The 23,846-nt window shown below is 39.6% G+C and overlaps 1 protein-coding gene across 4 annotated transcripts in view; it reads right to left on the reverse strand.

The window, feature by feature from the left end:
• SSH2 (slingshot protein phosphatase 2) overlaps positions 1-23,846 on the reverse strand; it is a 314,778-nt gene that overhangs the window by 289,844 nt on the left and 1,088 nt on the right. The window lies entirely within an intron of this gene.

Below are 23,846 nucleotides of genomic sequence, written 5' to 3' on the forward strand. Positions count from 1 at the left end.
GCTGTAAAAATGCCAAAATCAAGTTTCCATGAGACCTAGTTCTATAACCACAGTAAGATTAAAAAAAAAAAAAAATAAGGCTCAGTAGCTGAACTTAATTAACTTTAAATGAATAAATCATCCAATCACAGATGAATGAGTGTCAAGGGACAGTAGAAGAAAAATAATCACAGGTAAGGAAGATTACATGATATTTAAAGACTTTAAAAAGCATAAGCTAATTATAACTCAGACGTTATAAATGCCATACCTTAAATTCCCATGATCACATACTAGTGAAATTTAGCTGTTCTTACTATTAAGACTGTCATGGAACCAGGTTGTACACACAGATTCTTAGGAATTCTCAAATATAAGAGTTAAATTATATGAAAAAGTTACCAGTATTTGTTATTTCCAGTGCTTACACTGAGCAAAAAAACCAACCTATCACATCACTACATGAGTCACCTTAAAACAAGATTTTCCTCCTTTGTTAGAAACAAGACAGTCTTATACCAAGCAATAAGTGATGAGGTACAAGTATGACTTTACTTTCAGTAAAGTCAGCACCTGACAGCAGTTGAATAAAAGCATATTACTGTTCTTAGAGTTTTATTCTATCACTATTGTTGTTGCTATTCTTGTTGTTGTTATTATTATTTTTAGAAATGGGGTCTCACTCTGTCACCTAGGGTGGAGTGCACTGGCATGATGACAGCTAACTGCAGTCTCAATCTCTTGGAGTCAAGTAATCCTCCTGCTTCAGTCTCCCAAGTAGCTGGGACTACAGGTGTGTGCCACCACAATTGGTTACTTTTTTTATTTTTTGTAGAGACGAAGTCTTGCTATGTTGCCCAGGCTGGTTTCAAACCTCCTGGCCTGAAGCAATCCTCCTTCCACCTTAGACTCCTAAAGTGCTGGGATTACAGGCTTGAGCCACCATGCCCAGCTCACTGTTATTCTTACTTTTAAATGTTGGATCCTCAAGAAAAATGTCCAAAGAGTGCACCCCTGACCATTGTAACCTATAAAATAAACATTTCCTTTAAGAAAAGGAAGGCCCCATTTGTCTTCCTGTATGGCAGTGCTGGAGATGCCTAGGCGATATTTATGCCTTACTCTACATATGATTCATTAACTTGAGCACTACAGTCTGACCCAAGTGACTGAATTCCCAAAATAACAAAACACGTTATTCAGAGAGTAAATGTACAAAGATCATTATATACATAATACTTTTTGTCAATAGTATAAGATCTTGTTAGACATATGTGTCAACACTGTAAAATAGATCATTTGTAACTGTCTATGGTTGCATAAGCTTTGGATGAAAATGGTTAACATCCTTGATGAACGACTCCCAGATGAATTTTATCATTAAGGGTTCCTGACATCTTGCATTCTACTTAATAACACTTTGTCTTTGGAAATCTTTACATCATCAACTTAAAAAAAGTATTTTTTTTTTGCTTTTGAAATCAAAATATTCATTTGTGTGAATGATATACTTCACAATTCAAACAGAAAAAATTTTTGCATATTTGTTTGGCATTGTGTTAATTTTGGCCCATAAATTTGGAAGCAGTTATGTTAGCGTTTTCCCTTGAAATATAATTGATAATTCTATATCCTTATCTCTAAAATGGTGACATTATTCCCTTGGCCATATTCATCACTTACAAATCTTGGCAGATGTGGCAGAAAAAAAATCATCATTGGTCCATGCTGTTGAGCCCTGGACAACCTCCCATTTCTTCATCCTCGAATATCACATAGTGCACCTATGGTAACAGTAACAGTTACCATTGATTGAAGGCTTAAAAGGGCTAGTTTCTATGCTAAGCTGAGTATGCGCTGGGTAGAAAATAAACATGAGGCCGGGCACGGTGGCTCAAGCCTGTAATCCCAGCACTTTGGGAGGCCGAGACGGGCGGATCACGAGATCAGGAGATCGAGACCCTCCTGGCTAATACGGTGAAACCTTGTCTCTACTAAAAAATACAAAAAACTAGCCGGGCGAGGTGGCGGGCGCCTGTAGCCCCAGCTACTCGGGAGGCTGAGGCAGGAGAATGGCTTAAACCCGGGAGGCGGAGCTTGCAGTGAGCTGAGATCTGGCCACTGCACTCCGGCCTGGGCGACAGAGCAAGACTCTGTCTCAAAAAAAAAAAAAAAAAAAAGAAAATGAACATGAATAAAAATATAAGTTATATTTTAGTGCACATGATCTTACCTGCCATTCCACTCAACAAGTTTAGGTAACAAAGTAAGCATGAGATGGAAGAAACTGTGTCCCCTCAAACAGTCTCAGTTACAGAGTTGTATGCCCAAAACCATTTACTTTGTTCTCTGTGAGGGATTTAAGAGATTTTTTGAAGGATAATTTTTACTATATTTGATTTTTGCCCTATATGCTCACTTTAGAATCCTAAGGTGGGACTTCACTGTATCACACTTGGCCCTCATAAAGACTACGTGAGGTAGTATACAACTATAAGCCCCATTCTACAGAGAAGGAAACACCAAGAGAGGTTATGCAACTTGCTCGGCAGAGACAGGATTCCAACTTAGGTTGTTCAGATTCCAAAACCTCTGCACTTAATTACTATGGTATATTGCAATGTTATAGATCAATTTTCCAGATAAGGAATGGGAGGCTCAGAAAGATTAAGCAAACTTACCCCCCAAAAACACTGCTAACAAGCCTCTATACCAGGACTTAAACTCAGGCTTTCTAATTTCAAGTTCCTTGGTGATATAATAAAATGACTGATAGAAGCTAGGAATCAGTAGTAGAGTACTGAAATGGAAGGAAAATATATTGTTCATAGTGTTTACACATTGGTGACTCACTAGCTAAATCTGGGCCTCAGATATGTTCTGTTTAGCCTTGAAGATATAGTTATTTAAATCTGCATTAGTTGTTATACAAAGTTTGACAATAGCTATTCCAAACATTCTTCTCCCTTGCTGTCACTCAATGATTAAAATGGAAAGTCATATACTTGCTTTCCCAGGCTCTACTGCAACTAGAGCAGGCCATGTAACCTAGCTCTGGCAGGAGACTTAAAGAGAAATCTACTGGGAATGGGCAGATGGTTTCCGGGAAAATTTTTGCTTCCTAATGAATGGTACAGCTACTGCTGGCACTGTACCTTTTACCCCTTTCTGCAACAAATATGGATGTACTGCCAGAGCTACAATAGCCATCTTTTATGTGCAAAAAAGCATAAAGATGGGAATCAAATACACTATTAATGGCAAAACAGAAAGATATAAACAACTTAGATCTTTATGGTACTTCTGAGCTGCTAAGTTAGTCCTGGACTATATGTATCTTCAAACTTCTTGTTAGATAAATCATAAATATTCCTATGGTTTAAATTTGGTCTTCTGTTACTTACAGTCAAAATAATTTCCAGCCAATTCAGTTGCCAACATTTAAAAATCAGAGGATTTCAAACAGCCAGAGTGGCTCACACCTGTAATTCCAGCACTTTGAGAGTCCGAGGTGGGAGAACTGCTTCAAGCCAGGAGTTTGAGACCAGCCTGGAAAATACAGTGAGACCCCATCTCTACAAAAACTAAGAAAAGATAGCTGGGTATGATGGTGTGCACCTATAGTCCTAACTACTCAGGAGGCTGAGGTGGGCAGATTGCTTGAGCCCAGGAGTTCAAAGGCTGTAGTGAGCTACGATCTTGCCACTACACCCCAGCCTGGGAGACAGAGTGAGATCCTGTCTCTAAAGTCCACTCCCCACCACCAAAAAAAAAAAAAAAAACAAAAGATTCCATATAATCTGCTAATTACTACTGTTTCCTGAGATATAAGACTTTTCTGGCAACACTGGGTCTGTACAGAGTCACACTGGAAGCCTCTGAAGATAGAGCTCATAGTCTCCCACTTACCACAGATCCTATTTGGCCAGCTTCACTAATGTAGGTCATCTGCTAAATCTTGTAGCCACACTTAAATGTACAACTTCCTGTATCTCAATCTAAGTCTGGTCTAGAACCCAAGTGGCCATCTGAACACGTACCATTAAAAAAAAAAATCTCCAGCCAGGCACAGTGGCTCACGCCTGTAATCCCAGCACTTTGAGAGGCTGAGGCGGACGAATCACCTAAGGTCAGGGGTTCGAGACCAGCCTGGCCAACATGGTGAAAACCATCTCTACTAAAAATACAAAAATTAGCCAGGTGTGGTGGCGCACATCTGTAATCCCAGCCACTTGGGAGGCTGAGGCACGAGAATTGCTTGAACCTGGGAGGTGGAGGTTGCAGTGAGCCGAGATAATGCCACTGCACTTCAGCCTGGGTGACAAAGCAAGATTCCGTCTGAAAAAAAAACAAAAAAACAAAAAAAAAACTCCAGTTTCTACTAAAGATGTAGTAAAGGGCTTTTACACTAGCAAAAGCTCTCCTGAAACTGCCCAAAAGATAAGCTATTCTGACCTTTATTCTTGGAGCCAAACTTTGGCAATTATTTAACAGTAAAATGGGCAATTAAAGTAGTCAATTTTCCAGTTATGAAATTCTGTGAACTACTAGGAAGTAATATTTATGAATAAATCCCAAGATTCCAATAATAATCAAGAATCCAAGAAGTTTCCTGTATTTCTTTCTTTCTTTCTTTCTTTTTTTTTGAGACGGAGTTTCTCTCTTGTTGCCCAGGCTGCAGTGCAATGGCGTGATCTCAGCTCACCGCAACCTCCGCCTCCTGGGTTCAAGTGATTCTCCTGCCTCAGTCTCCCGAGTAGCTGGGATTACAGGCAAGTGCCACCACGCTGGACTAATTTTGTATTTTTAGTAGAGACGTTGTTTCTCCATGTTGGTCAGGCTGGTCTTGAACTCTTGACCTCAGGTGATCCGCCTGCCTTGGCCTCCCAAAGTGCTGGAATTACAGGCGTGAGCCACCACTCCCAGCCAGCTTCCTGTATTTCTTACATAGAAGTGGCAAGGCAATATAAAACCACAGCATCTAAAAGCCCCCAAGCAAGAAAATAAGATTGTCATTTGATAGTCTCAGTAGCAAAGTAAGCTGGTACCACCACTGCACAGTCCTAGTGAAGGATTTAGGATTCTTGTATCCAAAGCTATCAAGCCACACCTTACAAGTCACAGGTGAGGTGATGTTTTGAGACATTTCAAGGAGACTGTCATTTAGGATAGTTAAACAATACAGACTTTCACTACAAGCAGTTTCAAGAAATGACACACCTATCTCAACTGCCAAAAGACTATTTCTGGCCCGGTGTGGTGGCTCAAACCTGTAATCCCAATACTTCAGGAGTACAAGGCAGGAGAACTGCTTAAGCCAGGAGTTTGAAGCCAACCTGGGCAACACAGCCAGATCATGTCTCTACAAAAAATAAAAAAGGTGCCAGGTGTGGTGGTACGCACCTGTAGTCCCAGCTACTTGGCAGGCTGAGGTGGTAGGATGGTTTGAGCCCAGGGGGTTGAGGTGAGCTATGATCGTACCATTGCACTCCAACCTGGGTGACAGAGAGAGACCCTGTCTGAAAAAAATAAAAACAAAAAACAACCCTAAAGAGCATTTCCTGTCAGTTCTTCAGACAAACATTAATAATTTAAATGAAGTGCCAATTATTTTAAAAATCACTCGACTGTGCCCAATGAGCATTAAATGAGGATGCAAATGTCCAATGTAAAAGTCCATTGCATCTCTATCTAAAAAGAATTTTAATAGCTTTAATGGTAGCTGCAGATAACAACAAACAACAGTTCTATCTTCAAATATACTTCATTACACATGACTTCATTACCATTACCAAGATGGCCATGCCAATTTCAATCCAAGGTGTACTGTATACAACTTCTCATAAAATAACATATGAGAGAAATATATATTTGACACAATTCTATAAAGACTGAAATATGTCACCTATAATAAATATGCATCAGAAGCAAAGTTAACATAACTTTTAAAAAATTAGGTACTGTATATGTTGTGCAGAAAGCAAAAAATTAAATCTACTTAACATTAGCAATCACTAGCAGTCACTGAACTCTCACTATGCAATAGTATCAGACATTGTGCTAAGCATTCATCTAGTTCTTTCAAAAAAGCCAACAATAATCCTATAAGATATGTATTAGAATTATCTGTACTTTACAGAGAAAGAAACTGAGGCTTAGAAAAGTTAATTTGTACAAAGTCACACACCTAGTAAGTGTTGGAGCTGGATTTTTAACTCCAGAATCTAGCATAAGAACCTAAAGCCAATGTAACCACTATGATAGAATGCAGCCTATTTCCTGGAGAACAAGTACTTAAGACATACAAGCATTGTTAATTTGGCCAGAGTGGGAAACTGTCCTTTTGGGTCTGGATTTGGCAGGGTAGAAAAGCATACTGATGACCAGTGTACAAAATACTTTATTCTTCAAACTAATGTAATCAAGAAAAATTCAGCAGCATTAAAAAAGAAAACAACCTCCATTATATCAACTCACTGTCATTGCCTACGGATCCTGAAGAAATTCTACTCTCTATGTCCAAAATGGTATTTCAGAAAGTAAGTAATAAATCAAGTGTAGTAGGCAAAAAGCAAAATAAGGAAAGATAACTTTTCTAATTTTAGGGGTTAAGAAATAACAATGCTACAAGGCATTTTCTCAACTATTGACCCCTTGAAATAGCATTTTGTATACTCAGATAATTTCCAAAGGCAACTGTCTAGTCAGTAATTTTTTTCCTTTGTCTTTGAATTTGCAGCCATATATAATCTAATTCAGTAAGGTTTCACTTTGGTTATAGCAACCATTTTACTATCTATATGTATCCCACAATATCATATTGTATACCTTAAATATATATAATAAAATCCATTTTTTAGAAAAAAGGTTTCACTTTGGAGTCAATACAACTATTGCACAAAGTTCTCTAATTTTTAATTAGGGAATCACTATTATGGTTATTTCGGAAATGTGAGCCACAAGTAAAATACAAAATAAAAAAGTATAAAATCAAATGGGAGACTTCCATATAACATCAGAATAAACAAACAGTAAAAACAAAGAACCTCAACCATACAATTTTCTAAATCACATGTTCAAAATAAGGCAACTCACTTTAAAGAGTAGGCTATACCAGCAGCTTAAATCACATAAAGTCTTATACACGGTAGTAACTCACACGTGTTTGCCAATGAATGCAATCTAATAAAGTGAGAAAAAAAAATCTATGAAAAAAAAGTTTAAGCTGAGATCTGTTAAAATAGCCTTCTTCAAAGTGTCTTGAATTACCCAAAAGGACACCTAGAAACAAACCAAAGATGACCAACATCTCTAACTTTCAGCAGACTGACATCCTGAACAGGCTGATCAATATAGAAGTCCAAATCATCTTAGTGCCTTGAAATGTTTTCATTTTTAAGCCACAACTATGATTTTCTATAAGACAGTTTCAAGAATATAAGAATACTTCTGGTGTGTGTGTGTGTACATGTGTTTTGTTTATTTGTTTGTTTTTTGTAGAGACGGAGTCCCGCTAGGTTGCCCAGGCTGGTCTGAACTCCTGGGCTCAAGTGATCCTCCCACCTCTGCTTCCCAAAGTGCTGGGATTACAGGTTTGAGCCACCATACCCAGCCTCCTGATTTTTTTTTAAATAAAATTACCTTGGCCAGGCACGGTGGCTCATACCCGTAATCCTAGCACTTTGGGAGACCGAGGCAGGCGGATCACCTGAGGTCGGGAGTTTGAGACCAGCCTGACCAACATGAAGAAACCCTATCTCTACTAAAAATACAAAATTAGGCATGGTGGCGCATGCCTGTAATCCCAGCTACTCAGGAGGCTGAGGCAGGAGAACTGCTTGAACCTGGGAGGTGGAGATTGCGGTGAGCCAAGATTGCGCCATTGCACTCCAGCCTGGGCAACAAGAGCGAAACTGTCTCAAAAAAAGAGAAAAAGAAAAAAAAAAAGGCTGGGCGCAGAGGCTCACGCCTGTAATCCCAGCACTTCGGGAGGCCAAGGTGGGCGGATCATGAGGTCAGGAGATTGAGACAATCCTGGCTAACACGGTGAAACCCGTCTCCATTAAAAATACCAAAAATTAGCGGGCGTGGTGGAGGGCGCCTGTAGTCCCAGCTACTTGGGAGGTTGAGGCAGGAGAATGGCGGGAACCCGGGAGGCAGAGCTTGCAGTGAGCCGAGATCTCACCACTGCACTCCAGCCTGGGACAGAGCGAGGCTCCATCTCAAAAAAAAAAAAAAAGATTACCTTAATTTTTTAAAATCCTATAGATTAAAATCACACAAAATAGTGCTTAAATGAAAATGTCCTAAAAATATTTTATTTCTCCTAAAAGCCTTAGATTTAATTTTCAAGATGCTGGGCCGGGCGCGGTGGCTCAAGCCTGTAATCCCAGCACTTTGGGAGGCCAAGGCGGGCGGATCACGAGGTCAGGAGATCGAGACCATCCTGGCTAACATGGTGAAACCCCGTCTCTACGAAAAAAACTACAAAAAACTAGCCGGGTGAGGTGGCGGGCGCCTGTAGTCCCAGCTACTCGGGAGGCTGAGGCAGGAGAATGGCGTAAACCCGGGAGGCGGAGCTTGCAGTGAGCTGAGATCCGGTCACTGCACTCCAGCCTGGGTGACAGAGTGAGACTCCGTCTCAAAAAAAAAAAAAAAAGATTCTGTATCACAAAAAATGTTTAGTAGGCAAGTATGGGAGGAGTTCCTGGATTTTTCAATTGCATCTTGCCTAATCAGACTTCCTTTACAGTCAATACCGTTTCTTTTAAAGTTTAATAGAAAACCATGGAATCAGCATAAAAATGCTGAGAGTTGTGAAAGTTTTAGTTTGTATAGACAGATTAAGAAGACAAATCAGCATATCATGTTCACAGAAAACTCAGTGTCATTTTTTTCAGTACTCAAAAAATAAATAGGTTGTTTCTCTTTTTTGATAGGATTCAATAAAAACTGTAAACTAAAAGCAACCAAAGCCTGAACCAAAGATCTCTTGTTATATCATATGTGAGTTCATTCACATGTTCTCCTATTGTTGCTTCAGACACTTATAGAAAAAGCACATTCAGTTGCTTTGGAAATGCATCTAAGAGCAGCATTCAATTTCAACTGCCAACTGCTCGTAATAGCTGGATTAGACAGATCATTCTTCTCACCTATTGTTTCCCTTTACAAGGATATATTTAAAGCCATGAATACACTCAGTGTCTTTGGATCTCCATATTTTAAAAAAATAAATGGCAATTACTATTTTGCCACATGATTTATAGTCTCAATCACTAAAAATACCAACACATTAATTATATGATTTGACTATACAAACTAAGGTGACCACTTGCAACAATCTGTCCTACTATATAGAAAAACATTCAACAGATTAATATGCTGCTAAGCATAGCCTATTAAATTGATAAACTTTCAAGGGAAGAAGAATTTTAAAGATTACAGTTGGACTAATCTTTCTGTATGGTGCTCCAGGATCATCACAAAATCAAACACAAAAGACTTTGCTGTGGAAACTGGCAACTAAAACAAAGATTCTCTAATTAAAAAAAAAAAAAAATGAAGCCATTATGAAATAACAAAAATGTAAAAAGTAATAAAGAGAAATTAAACTCTGAAATAGGCTAACCATGTGAACTACATTGTCATAAAGCAAGTAACTTCCCCACCAAATTTGTTACAATGAAAAAATTGCTTAATAACCAAATAGCAACCCTAAATCACCATCATTATAAAAATGACTAATACTTTGTGAATACATGTATATTTGGTGCCAGGCATGGTGCTAATGCATTCCCTGGCTTACCGCTTACAACATTTTTGTGAAAGAAGTACCATATTGCCCCTATTTTACAGGTGGGCAAACCAAAGCATAGAGCGGTTAAGTGACTTAGTCTAAGTCTAGTAAATTATAAACTCAGGGTTCAGATTTAAGCAGACAGTTTTCCAGACCCTGCACTGCCACTGTATCATGTTGTTAAAGGTTTTTGTTTTTGTTTTTTTCTTTTCTTTTGCTTTTTTTAGAGAGAGTCTTGCTCTGTCACCCAGGCTGGAGTGCAGTGGCGTGACTCACTGCAACCTTGGCCTCCCAGGCTCAAGTGATACTTGTGCCTCAACCTCCAGAGTAGCTGGGATAACAGGCGTGCACCACTATGCCCAGGTAATGTTATAGGTATTTTTGAAGGCCTAAGGAGAGAAATAAAAATACTTTTAGGGCTTCTCCACCCTCATAAGGCTTATTTATGTTAGGATAACTGGCAGATAACATTTTTATTCTAAATCACAATCACTTTATCAAACCCCAAGGAATCAATGAGCTTCCTTAATAGATTAAGATAATGTGTTACAAGATGCTAACACGTGGTTTATCCTAATACTTGCCTGAGACATGCTTAATATTCCTACTATTTATATTTGTGTCTGACGCAACAATAGGAGAATCACTGCTCCAATCAGCAAGTTGCATGGAGGTGTCTTCTTTAACTTCAATAAATATAATTTCTTACATTACCTGATCTGTCTGCAGCAGGAAAAAAAAAAAGTGTGTGTCAGGTTTTTTCCTTTTTCTTTAAGTGAGGAAAAGTACAGAGGTGGGAGAGCAAGAATAGGCGAGGGGCAAAGTAATCAAATCTGGCTGCCATGTCTTAAATAACAGTATCTTATAATAATCACTCAGTAGAAAAAAAACAAAACTGGCTTCTAATTATAAATGAAACTGAAAGGAATTAATATCTAGAAGGAAAAAATTTATCTCATTTTGCTAACTGCAAAGATATTTTGCTCCTCCATCTTTTCCAATTTAGTTTTTTCCAAATTCCCTGACCATTATCCCCTTTGGAACTGATGTTTTCTTCACATGTACACATTTGGTTTGTGCCTTTCCTACTGCTCACTATACGAGGTAATTATAAATGCTTAGTTTATAGCTGCCTTCCCCACCAGACTTGTAAATCTGAAGGCAAAGGTAATGCCTTATATCATCCCTCAGTGCCTTCTCAAGGCTCTCAACAAACTTCTGCTGAACTGCCTTAGTATCAAGTACTAAGGCAGGAGCAGCAAAATGACACAAATTGCAATGATTCAAACTGTGGCAGGGCAAACGTAAAAGTAAATGATTAAAAAAGAGAATAAATCCCATCCTGGTTAACATGGTGAAACCCCATCTCTACTAAAAAATACAAAAAATTAGCAAGGCATGGTGGCGGGTGCCTATAATCCCAGCTACTTGAGAGGCTGAGGTAGAAGAATCACTTGAGCCGGGCGCGGTGGCTCAAGCCTGTAATCCCAGCACTTTGGGAGGCCGAGACGGGCGGATCACGAGGTCAGGAGATCGAGACCATCCTGGCTAACACGGTGAAACCCCGTCTCTACTAAAAATACAAAAAAAACTAGCCGGGCGACGTGGCGGGCGCCTGTAGTCCCAGCTACTCGGGAGGCTGAGGCAGGAGAATGGCGTAAACCTGGGAGGCGGAGCTTGCAGTGAGCTGAGATCTGGCCACTGCACTCCAGCCTGGGCGACAGAGCGAGACTCCGCCTCAAAAAAAAAAAAAAAAAAAGAAGAATCACTTGAACCCGGGAAGCGGAGGTTGCAGTGAGCCGAGATTGCGCCACTGCGCTTCAGCCTGGGCGACAGAGCAAGATTCCAACTCAAAAATAAATAAATAAATAAATAAAATTTAAAAATAGAATAAATCAGGCCAGGTGCACATGGCTCACGCCTATAATCCCAGCAATTTAAGAGGCTGAGGTGGGAGGACTGCTTGAGCCCATGAGTTTGAGACCAGCCTAGGCAACAAAGTGAGATCCCATCTCTACAAAAAACTAAAAATAATTAGCTGGGCATGGTGGCATGAGCATCTGTGATCCCAGGTACATAGGAGGCTGAGGCAGGAGAATCCCACTTGAGCCCAGGAGGTTGAGGCTGGAGTGAGCTGTGTCTGTACCACTGCATTCCAGACTGGGTGACAGATGGAGATCCTGTCTCAAATAATCAATCAATCAATCAATCAAACAGCACTTTGATTGACACTAAGAAGGTAACACGAAAGGGCAGGGGGGTGGAATTTAGTCTAGTAGTTGCTTTCTGACTCTGACAAAGTTCAAGTCCCAGCTCTGCCATTTCTAGCTGGGGGAGTTTGGACACCTCCCTGAGACTCAGTTTCTTCATCTGTAAATTGAGAACAAGAATAGTACTACTTCCAATGGTAATTGTGATGACTATTTAGTGCTGAACCCAGTGTCTACAATCACAAATTTGCACAGTCACTTGAAAGAAAAGCCAACTGTATTCAAGGTAAAAATAAGGATGCAGATGTTAAAATTCAGAAGAAATTATCTTTACTCCTCCAGCCTTATTTTCTGCACTTTACATGGCATCAGCACTGTACTGCCTGTGGTTCCCAGCATATATCATGCTATTTGTAGCCCTGTGCCTTAAGTTCTTGCTTAATAATGTTTCTTTTGACCGGGCACCGTAGCTCACGCCTGTAATCCCAACGCTTTGGGAGGCTGAGGCAGGCGAATCACTTGAGGTCAGGAGTTCAAGACCAGCCTGGCCAACATGGCGAAACCCTGTCTCTACTAAAAATACAAAAATTAGCCAGGTGTGGTGGCCCGTGCCTGTAATCCCAGCTAGTCGGGAGGCTGAGGCAGAAGAATAGGTTGAACCCGGGAGGAGGAGGTTGCAGTGAGCTAAGATCACACCACTGCACTCCAGCCTGAGTGACAGAACGAGACCATCTCAAAGAAAAAAAAAAAAAACAACTCTTCTTTCCATCCTGCCACTCACCCCTAACCCTCTGTTTGCTGAACAATTCCCACTCACTCTTCAAGGCTCAAGTTATAAGTCCTTGCTGGCTTTCTTCCTCTTTCTCAAGGCTTATGTATTTGTGACAACTACACTGTAATCTACTGACCTATTTAATATCAATCTTTCTACTGCTACTCTAAGCTTCCTGAGGTCAGAGATGAACTGGCTGCTGGATCCCCAGCAGTGGTATAAATGAGTAAGTAAATAAATATGTGTCAGACATAAAAAAGGTACTAAATAAGTTTTTCAGAAAATTAAATCAAACAGTTCCATCAAATCTAAGCTGGAACAGAGTATTATCTCTCTCCATCTGTTTCCAAGCACATCCTTTCCCACTCAATAAATGAAGTACTTCCCCCAGTCTTTCAGGAAGTCTAGGGAACCATGGATCCTTCTATTACATTTCAGAGCCAAGAGTACCTCACCAGGCTTTACCTTGACCAGAAAATGAGGGGCACTGTGATCAGTAGCTTTGCTGCTCAGAGGGGAAAGAAAATGCAGGGCAGTTTATAAAGGTATCTGAAGAGAAGTCAGTGCTGAGAAACAAAGGAAGGGAATGTATGAGATCACCTGCACAAAATAGCACTCACTAAATACTTCTGATTAACAAGATTCTTAAGGTTTTACTCATGTACATCCAGTCTCTGGCATATTTCAGGTTGGGTAAAGGGGCTCATCAAGAATTACACTTTTTAAAAAAAAAAATTGGAAATACTTTCCCTACTACTAAGTTTACTGAATGGAAAAACTACAGCTAGGTGTTTTTATTTTTTTTAATGGATTAACAAATAAACATAAAACACGGACATGTGAATAGCTTCAAAAGGCTAGGCACTACTGCAGACAACACTACAGCAGGCATTAATGGAAAAACTGTAAATCTTAAGCTGCTGAAACCAGGAGTGATTTTGCTTTTTTTTTTTTTTTTTTTGAGACGAAGTTTCCCTCTTGTTGCCCAGGCTGGAGTGCAATGGTGTGATCTCGGCTCACTGCAACCTCAGCCTCCCGAGTAGCTGGGATTACAGGCATGTGCCATCACGCCTGGCTAATTTTGTATTTTTAGTAGAGATGGGGTTTCTCCATGTTGGTCAGGCTGGTCTCGAACTCCTGACCTTATCTGCCCACCTCGGCCTCCCAAAGTGCTGGGATTACAGGCATGAGCCACCGCGCCCGGCCTCCAGGAGTGATATTTAATGGCGCTGCCTAGGAAGACAGTGCTGCACAGTGTTTTTTTCAGTGTGAGCAAAATCTAGAAACTGCTCTCTCTCACTTAAAGCCAGATAGAAAAGATGAGAGACCTGAAGATACTTTTTGAGGACCAAAGGCCTTCTCTTTCTCTGGGCTTCCCAGGTACTTGAGTGAAAATTCAAAATGTAAGCTAGTTTAAAGTTTACTTTCTACACATGCAATTTAATAAATACTAAGTAATATATGAGACTTGCAATGGAACTTCAATGGAACACACTTCAGCTTATACCTGAATTAAGTATTTGGGAATTTAGTACCTCCCAAGGAAGAGTTCCACACTATTGGAAAAAAGGAGTGACTGTTTCATATAATTAACTAAGACAAGCTGCTATTTGGAACAAAATAAACATAATCCTTACTTCACATCATGTAGTAAAATTACTTTCAGACAATTAAAAGATATAAAAATAATACTGTAAATAGCTTTAAAACATATAGGTCCAATTTTTTTCAGTAAGTAGAATATTTCTATCCTTATAGATGGAAAAGTGAACTAAGAAAAATAATTTTAAAAATCCACACACAAGACTGGATTGATGGTATTAAAATTTTGTAAATGTCTGTATATACAAATGAATAAAATAAAATAAAACAAAATGGCAAATGAAAAACCAGGGGAAAATCTGCAACATAACAGAAAAAGGTTAATATTCCTAGTATATAAAGAATACTTGGCCGGGCGCGGTGGCTCAAGCCTGTAATCCCAGCACTTTGGGAGGCCGAGACGGACGGATCACGAGGTCAGGAGTTCGAGATCATCCTCGCTAACACGGTGAAACCCCGTCTCTACTAAAAAATACAAAAAGCTAGCCGGGCGAGGTGGCTGGCGCCTGTAGTCCCAGCTACTCGGGAGGCTGAGGCAGGAGAATGGCGTAAACCCGGAAGGCGGAGCTTGCAGTGAGCTGAGATTCGGCCACAGCACTCCAGCCTGGGTGACAGAGCGAGACTCCGCCTCAAAAAAAAAAAAAAAAAAAAAAAGAATACTTACACATCAATATGAAAAAAATAAATAGCCATGAAGAAAGCTGGGCAAAGAACATGAACGATTTACAAAACAAGGAATATATAATAAAACATATAATAGTAAATATTTGAAAAAATGTTTAGCCTCTGGTTTTTAAAAATGTAAATTAAAACAACAATAAAATACTAGTGATTAAGAGAAGGGGTTCTGAGGTCAGACACCAGGCCTATAACCCTGGACAATTGACTTCACTTATCTGAGTCTATTTTCTCGGTAAAATCAAGAGAACAATAATGCTTACCCCACAGGAGTGATGTGAAAATTAAGCAACATGATGCACATGAGGTACTCAACACAGTGTCCAGTATACAGTCAAGTGTTCAATAAATATCCCTATGATGATGATGATACTTAAGGCTGTGAGAGTACACTGAAACATTTTCATACAATGCTTGTAAACAAAGACTGATTCAACCTTTCTGCAGGATAATTTGGCAACATGTATGAAAAGTCTTTTTTTTTTTTTTTTGAGACGGAGTCTCGCTCTGTCGCCCAGGCTGGAGTGCAGTGGCCGGATCTCAGCTCACTGCAAGCTCCGCCTCTCGGGTTTACGCCATTCTCCTGCCTCAGCCTCCCGAGTAGCTGGGACTACAAACGCCCGCCACCTCGCCCGGCTCATTTTTTGTATTTTTAGTAGAGATGGGGTTTCACCGTGTTAGCCAGGATGGTCTCCATCTCCTGACCTCGTGATCCGCCTGTCTCGGCCTCCCAAAGTGCTGTGATTACAGGCCTGAGCCACCGCTCCCAGCCGTATCAAAAGTCTTAAAAGTGATCATCTTCTTTGGGCTTCTCAAGATATCTGTCTACGCTTAAAAACAGTAGAAGAACTCAAAATATTAAAGATTGCTAAATATGACTATATCCATTGATCATCCATTGATCCATGTGTCAAATACTTTTTTTTTTTTTTTTTTGAGAGGGAGTTTCGCTCTTGTTGCCTAGGCTGGAAGTGCTATGGCGAGGTCTTGGCTCACTGCAACCTCCGCCTCCCAGGTTCAAGCGATTCTCCTGCCTCAGTAGGAGTAGCTGGGATTACCGGCACCCGCCACCACACGCGGCTAATTTTTGTATATTTAGTAGGCTGGTTTTAAACTCCTGACCTCAGGTGATATGCCCACCTCAGCCTCCCAAAGTGCTGGGATTACAGGCGTGAGCCACCGCACCCAGCCCCATGCGTCAAATACTTTTGAGCTCTGATAATACAAAAATATGCAAATGACCCAGTCCTTGACTTATAGGTTAGTGGGGGAGATAAGTAATAAAACAAGTACAGTAAAAAGATAAGAGCCACCATGGGTAAGTATACGGTGCTATGCTGTGTGTAGAAGGAGCACCTACCATGGTCTGAGGGGGTGGAGTCAGGGAAGCTTCCCAGAAGAAGTGACATTTAAGCTGAGACCTGAAGGATGAGTAGGAAATAGTTAGGTAGAGAGATGAAGGAAAAGTGTTCCAGGTAAAGGAAACAGCATGTGCAAAAGCCTAAAGACCAAAGGGAGCATGGGCACGTCAGCTTAACTGTGAGCGGTGTGCAAGGCAGGGACTTGGGAAGAGACAGGGCTGAAGAGGTAAGCAAGGCTGGATCATTGAAGGATCACTAGTAATTTAATTATAGACTTTATTCTAAGAATAATACAAACTGAATTTAAAAGCACTTAGTTTGTAACAAATATAATAGTTAATATTCGTAATACATCAAGAGGGTACACAAACTGAAAAGAATAGCTCATAAAAAGGAAATACAGGCCGGGCGCGGTGGCTCAAGCCTGTAATCCCAGCACTTTGGGAGGCCGAGACGGGCGGATCACGAGGTCAGGAGATCAAGACCATCCTGGCTAACATGGTGAAACCCCGTCTCTACTAAAAAATACAAAATAGCCGGGCGAAGCGGCGGGCGCCTGTAGTCCCAGCTACTCGGGAGGCTGAGGCAGGAGAATGGCATAAACCCGGGAGGCGGAGCTTGCAGTGAGCTGAGATCCGGCCACTGCACTCCAGCCTGGGCGACAGAGCGAGACTCTGTCTCAAAAAAAAAAAAAAAAAAAAAGGAAATACAATTGAAGTGAGTGTTGCACAACTCTAAGTTAACTAAAAATAATTGGATTGTATACTTATTAAAACAGGTACATTTCAGAGTTTGTAGATTATACCTCAAAAAATATATCTTTTCAAAAACTTTAATGTAAATGCCTATTAAGCATTTGAAAAATACCTGACTTAATAATAAAATACAAATCAAACCAACTAGGTACTACCCTTTATCCTAAAAAATTAGTAGTGATTAAAATACAAATGAAATGAGGCTGGACACATTGGTGTGGGCTTATAATCCCAGCTACTCAGAAGGCTGAGGTGGGAGGATTGCTTGAGCCCAGGATTTCAAGACTAGCCTGGGAAATAGCAAGACACCAACTCAAAAATGAAAATGAAATGAGAATATTCAGTGTAAATAAGGTTAGGAAAAATGAGCATTCCTATACCATTCTAGCTGGAATAAACATTAATTGAAATAACCCTTCTAGAAAGCATAAATATATAACAGAAGTCTTTAAAACAATTTTTTTTTTTTCCACGGAGTCTTGCTCTGTTACCCAGGCTGGAGTGCAGTGGCACAATTTCAGCTTACTGCAACCTCTGCCTCCCAGGTTCAAGCAATTCTCCTGCCTCAGCCTCCCAAGTAGCTGGAACTACAGGAATGTACCACCACACCTGGTTAATTTTTTGTATTTTTAGTAGAGATAGGGTTTCACTATGTTGGCCAGGCTGGTCTCAAACTCCTGACCTTGTGATCCACCTGCCTTGGCCTCCCAAAGTGCTGGGATTACAGGCATGAGCCACTGTGCCTGGCCTTAAAATTGTTTATACCCTATAATCCAGTAATTGAATTTCTTGAAATCTTAATAAATGTTCCAAACTGAGTCAAATATTTTTAGCCAGTGATGTTCATTGTAATGTAATTTATCATAGAAAAACAATGGCTGGGTGTGGTGACTCACATCTGTAATCCCAGCATTTTGGAAGGCTGTAGTGAGAGGATTGCTTGAGCCCAGGAGTTTGAGACTAGCCTGGGCAACAGGATGAAGCCTCGTTTCTCCAAAATATAAAATATTTGGATAGGCATGGTGGTGCATGTCTATGGTCCCAGCTTTTTGGTGGGGCTGAGATGGAAGGATCACTTCAGCCCAGGTCAGGGCTTCAGTGAGCTGTGATTGTATCACTACACTCCAGCCTGGGCAACAGAGTGAGACCCTGTCTCAAAAAAAAAAAAAAAAAAAAAAAGCTGGGGGCAGGGGGGCTGGGAAAAAACTGAATGCCAACCAATAATGGAATGGAATGGTTAGAAAGAGTTAAAATTACTGAATGGAGCCGGGTGCGGTGGCTCACGCCTGTAAGCCTACAACTTCAGGCAGGCATGGTGGTGCACGTCTATGGTCCCAGTTACTTGGGAGGCTGAGAAAGGAGAATCACTTGAACCTAGGAGGCGGAGGTTACAGTGAGCTGAGATCATGCTACTACACTCCAGTCTGGGCAACAGAGTGAGACTGTCTCAAAAAAGCAAAACAAAACATACAAACAAAAACTACTGAATGCGGTCATTTAAATGATATAGCAATACATCTGTGATAGATACCAAAGTTCTAAAAAAAAAAAAGATATAAAATTATATATATACAGCAGTACTTCAGCTTTGTAAAATAAATGGCACATGTCTTTTTTTTTTAATCTTTTCTGTACTTCTCTATATTTCTGGATTTCCTACAATAGTCATTTCTAGAGTTCATGAAAATTTCTAAAGCTGTCTTCAAAAAATTCAAAGGCATCACTTTTTTTTTTTCTCTGTCACTGGTGCCTAAATCAAGAAAAGCATCACTTGTGTTTATACTTAATAGAAATCAATTTCATATCTGCCTTGGCTTTATTTTCTCAAGCTAGTGAGAGAGGTGTGCCATATTTAATCTATATGTACATATAACTCAATAATATTTATTCAGCATAGCATCAAGAAATAAGATGTATATGTAAATGGATTTATGCATTAATTAGAATGTGCATCTTAAATGTCAAAACTTTGGTGAAACTTAGATGGACATCTATCTAAAAATACACCACACTCAATCCTGATGGCTTAAATCAAGATTTAAAACAAGAGTAAGCCTTCTTATGATGATTCAGAATCATCATTAGGAACATATAATAGTAGCTGTCAGGAACTACTGGGTCCTAGAGGACTATCTGTTCCTATATTAATTAGGCAAGAATTGTTCAATTTTTTTATTATGCCAGCTACTTGTGGGTTTTTTTTTTTCCCCCTTTTCCCTTGTGGTGAAACCAATAGCTATTCTTTCCCAGCACTATAGGGAACCTGCCTTTAGCAGCACCTGTAATTTTCCATTCTTATGCTGCTTTTGGTAATATAAGAATAAGAAAACTTAATATCCACATTTATAAGATTTATGTATAAATTAAGAGTTAATAGGCTTCAAACAAAGCTATCACCTAAAATGATTTGCATAAACTTAGATGATTCTGTTCTAGGTAGTCAAGGTTGCAATTTAAATGATCTCCAAAGAGACTGTGAGTTCTTGATTGTGTTTCATATCTTGCACCTTTATTCAACTGGCAGTCAAGTCTCAGGATCAGAAACTGCTGCATATGCTGTTTCTCTTACCACATCATGGAAAGAGATATAAACCAGGAGCCAAGGAACTTAGTTCTATGCAGTTATTACACCCACAAGTTTTGTCACTTTCAGCCAAGTCTTTAAACTGTGGTACCTGTCCTGCGTAACTTTTGAGGCTGCTTGAGAATTAAATTAGATCACAAACACACACACACCAAAAACCACTCTGAAAAGTACCGGGCACTACAGAAAACTAAAATACTATTATAGTATTATACTGTGTTTATTTAACCCTGGATCAATATAGGTATCAATTCAGAAAATTCACACGAGATTGGGGATTGGTGGGAGAACGGGGAGGAGATGATGGTCAAAGGGTACAAAGTCTCCATTAGACAGGAGGAGTAAGTTATGAAGAGCTATTGTACAATATGGTTTCTATAGTCAATAATAATGTATTGCAGACTTGAAAATTGTAGCTGGTCACAGTGGCTCATGCCTATAATCCCAATTCTTTAGGAGGCTGAGACAGGAGGATCCCTTGAGGCCAGGAGTTCAAGACCAGCCTGGGCAGCAAGTCCCCAAGCAAGTCTCCATCTCTACAAAGAAAAAAAATTAAAATTAGCTGGGCAGTCCCAGATACTCAGGAGGCTGAGGTAGGAGGATCACTTGAGCCCAGGAACTTGAGGCTGCAGTGAGTTATGACTGTGCCACTGCACTCTAGCCTGTGCTACAGTGAGACCCCATCTTTAAAAAAAAAAAAGAAAGAAAGAAAATTGCTGTGAGATTTTAAATGTTTTCACCACAAAAAAAGCTAACTAGGTGAAGTGATAGATGTTAATTAGCCTTACTTAATTATTCCATAATGTACACATATATTAAAACATCATGTTTTATACCATAAATGTTTTGTCCATTAAAAAGTAATACATTTTTTAAAATAAAAAAGAAGTTTTAAAAAAATTTATACCAGAAAGAACAGAAAGAGACAGAGATGATTCTTATATTGCCTTCTAGTAATCAGGAAACATCTATTATCTAAGAAGAACAATATCTATCCCAAGAGTTGGCATCTCTGATCCCTCCCCTCAAATCTAATCAGTTCCCAAGTCTTTTCCACAGCCCCTCACATCTGTCTCTTTCTTTCCTTTACCACTTCAAAATCCCAGTTTGGGCATTTATTACCTCACGCCTGAGCTTCTAGAACAGCCTCTCACTGGCTCCACTCATGGCCTCTCTCTCTTTCTCAAAGAGAAAGTTCTCTGGCTCATATCTACTAGATCAATTTTCTTAAAATAGGCCTGGTGTGGTGGCTCATGCCTGTAATTCCAGCACTTTGGGAGGCCAAGGTGGGCAGATGGCTTGAGCCCAGGAGTTCGAGACCAGTCTGGGTAACATGGCGAAACCCCATCTCTACAAAAAACAACCAAAAAAACCACAAAAATTAGCCAGGCGTGATGGTGCATGCCTGTAGTCCCAGCTACCGGGGAAGCTGAGGTGGGAGGATCGCCTGAGCCCAAGAGGCGGAGGTTGCAGTGAGCCGAGATTGTCCTACTGCACTCTAGCCTGAATGGCAGAGTGAGACTCTGTCTCAAAAAAAAAAAAAAAAAAAAAACTTAAAATACCACTGTGATCATATCTACTCAAAACCTCAGCAGACTCTTCATTACCTTCTCCATCAAGTTCAAACTCCAAACTCCCAAGCTCAGTAGTCCCTGTGCAGTCCTAGCTGCCTCCTCACCTTTATCTCTTACTACTCTCCCAAACAAATCCTTCCTCAAACTGGTCTATTTAATTCCTTCAGATATGCCCTGTACTCTTCTGCCTCTAAGTTTTGGCGTACACAATTTCTCTTCATTTGCAATACTCTCTTCTTCACAACTTCTCTCTTGGCCTATAGAAATTCAATCCATCCTTCAAGAACTAGTTTGAGAGCCACCTACTAGGCATACCTTTTCATCACCAAGGAGGAAAAGATGGCAGATTCTAAAGTTAGACATGTCTAGGTTTGAATTATAACTCCAGTCACTTACTGGCTGAGTGACACTGCATATACTCCTTAAAACTCTTTGCCTCAGCTTCTTCATCTTTAAGATGAGGATAAGAGCAACTTCCCTAAGGCATATTGTGTGAAGTAAATGAATTAATTCATGTAAAGCACTTAACATGATGCCTGGCATAGATGAGGACCCAAGAAATGTTAGATATTGTTATTACTCTTATTATTAACATTGCCATCAGTGAATTTATCTTAATCTGAATTCAGATAATACTTATGGCCATTACAAACCCTTCACATACCTACAGTATCATTCCCCTCCTTCTTCTTTTCCCTCTTACCTCATGTTTGTTCTTCCTCCAATGCCCCAGGCCCCCAGATTGCAAGATCCTGATGAACGGGTCAATTTCTTATACATCTTAGTATCTACAATGGTCACTCGCACCTAGCATATTGTTTAATGCCTAATGAAACAACACTAAAGAGCTGGCAGTATTAAAATGCCCTGCATCCTATAGTGAAAAAGTATTAACAGCGTGCTTAAAATGATTAATTAAAAAATGTAAATTTCCAGCCTCACAAAATTAAACCTCTTCTTTCATGGTTCTCTAGGTTCTTTTTGCTATTTTAAAGCAAACGACCCAACCTATTCATGCAGCAAGAGATGGAACAGCAAAATATATGGAGATCAGACAGCAGCCAAATGCTAGAGTACAAGGACCTCGAAACAACTCAGCTGAACACAATTCTGGATGAAGTCCAAAAGGGAGACAATTTAAAGGGAAAGGAAGCTGGCTTATTAGTTATGCTAATAATGCTGATTGTTACACCAGCCTTAGGATTCCTTTGCATACAGGGCCAAGTATAAACAACTGAAATAACCAGGCTAGTAGATATAGAAATATTAGTGATTTAACTCAACAATGGAGCTTATTACACGATCAATTTAATTACCTATGTCAAAAGTGACTATTAACATACCTCAAGATTTGAAAGTAACTCAAGTTTTGGCTAATGAAGTCATATCAAGTGTACACGGTCTTACTGTATACTAATCATTCACTTCAAGTAAATTAGTATGATGACAACTTGATATACATATATTATCATAGCATAAACTATTTTCAACAATGCCCAAGGAAAATAAATGTTACTCTAGTACTGATTTCCAGTTTATTTGTATGACTCTAATAACTTTCAATCGATTTATTCAAAATCAGGCCTAGTAACCACAAACCAAAGAGTTTACTAGTGGAGTGAATTAAGAAGGTTTGATGGTATGTTAATGACTTTCCAAAAACTAGCATAAAGTACTACACATAAGAATAAACTATATTAAATTTTTATTCCTATGATACTTGTCCTCAGATGACCCTAAAATGTTTTACCAGCTTTGAAGTACAAGTATTCTCAAATCACAGAATCTTAGATTAGAAATAGAAGTCCCCCACTGCAGGAATTCTTTATATCACCTCCCAGGCAAAATGTTCTCCAGCTTTGCTTGAATATTTCCAGCAATGTGCACTCACTATTTTGCAAGGCAGTGCACTCCACTGTTACAAATTCTTCCTTACAATCACTGGAAATATGCCTCCCTGAACCAAGAATCCCAGTTCAGCTCTCCGAAACAACCCAAGATATGTTAACCTTTGAAATAAAATCACTTATTGAATTAAGATATAGTTGTCAATTTGGTCACACAAAATGCAATTAAAGCTCAGAAAAGAAGAAACTACAACCATACACAACAAAACTTTGAAATTCAGGAAATGATACTGAAATGACGAGCTTTGATATCTCATGCCTCAGTTAACATACAAATATTAAGAGTAACCTGATTGATTTTTTTTTACAATGGAGAGTGGTACAGTGTTTATTAAATACCTTTTTTTGCATCTTGATACTACTAAATCCACCAACACAGTTTTTAAAATTACAATTCTGCAGGAAGTTCAAAGTGGTTTTCCCAGTTGCTCACATTTTCATTCAGTCTATTTCTCTCTAAAACATCTGGGTGTTTGTTTTTTAAAGCCCATTCGCCCCACTGGTGCAATATATTGTTTTTAAAAATAAATATTTTCAAAAACGAAGCCTAAGAAATGGAGTGTAAAAGAGTGGGGGTGGTGAAAGGAGAGAAGGCAAAGACGGGCCCAGCGGGGAAAGGCTGGTT

Source organism: Trachypithecus francoisi, unplaced genomic scaffold, assembly GCF_009764315.1.
Source record: "Trachypithecus francoisi isolate TF-2019V2 unplaced genomic scaffold, Tfra_2.0 Lachesis_group20, whole genome shotgun sequence".
Classification (NCBI taxonomy): domain Eukaryota; kingdom Metazoa; phylum Chordata; class Mammalia; order Primates; family Cercopithecidae; genus Trachypithecus; species Trachypithecus francoisi.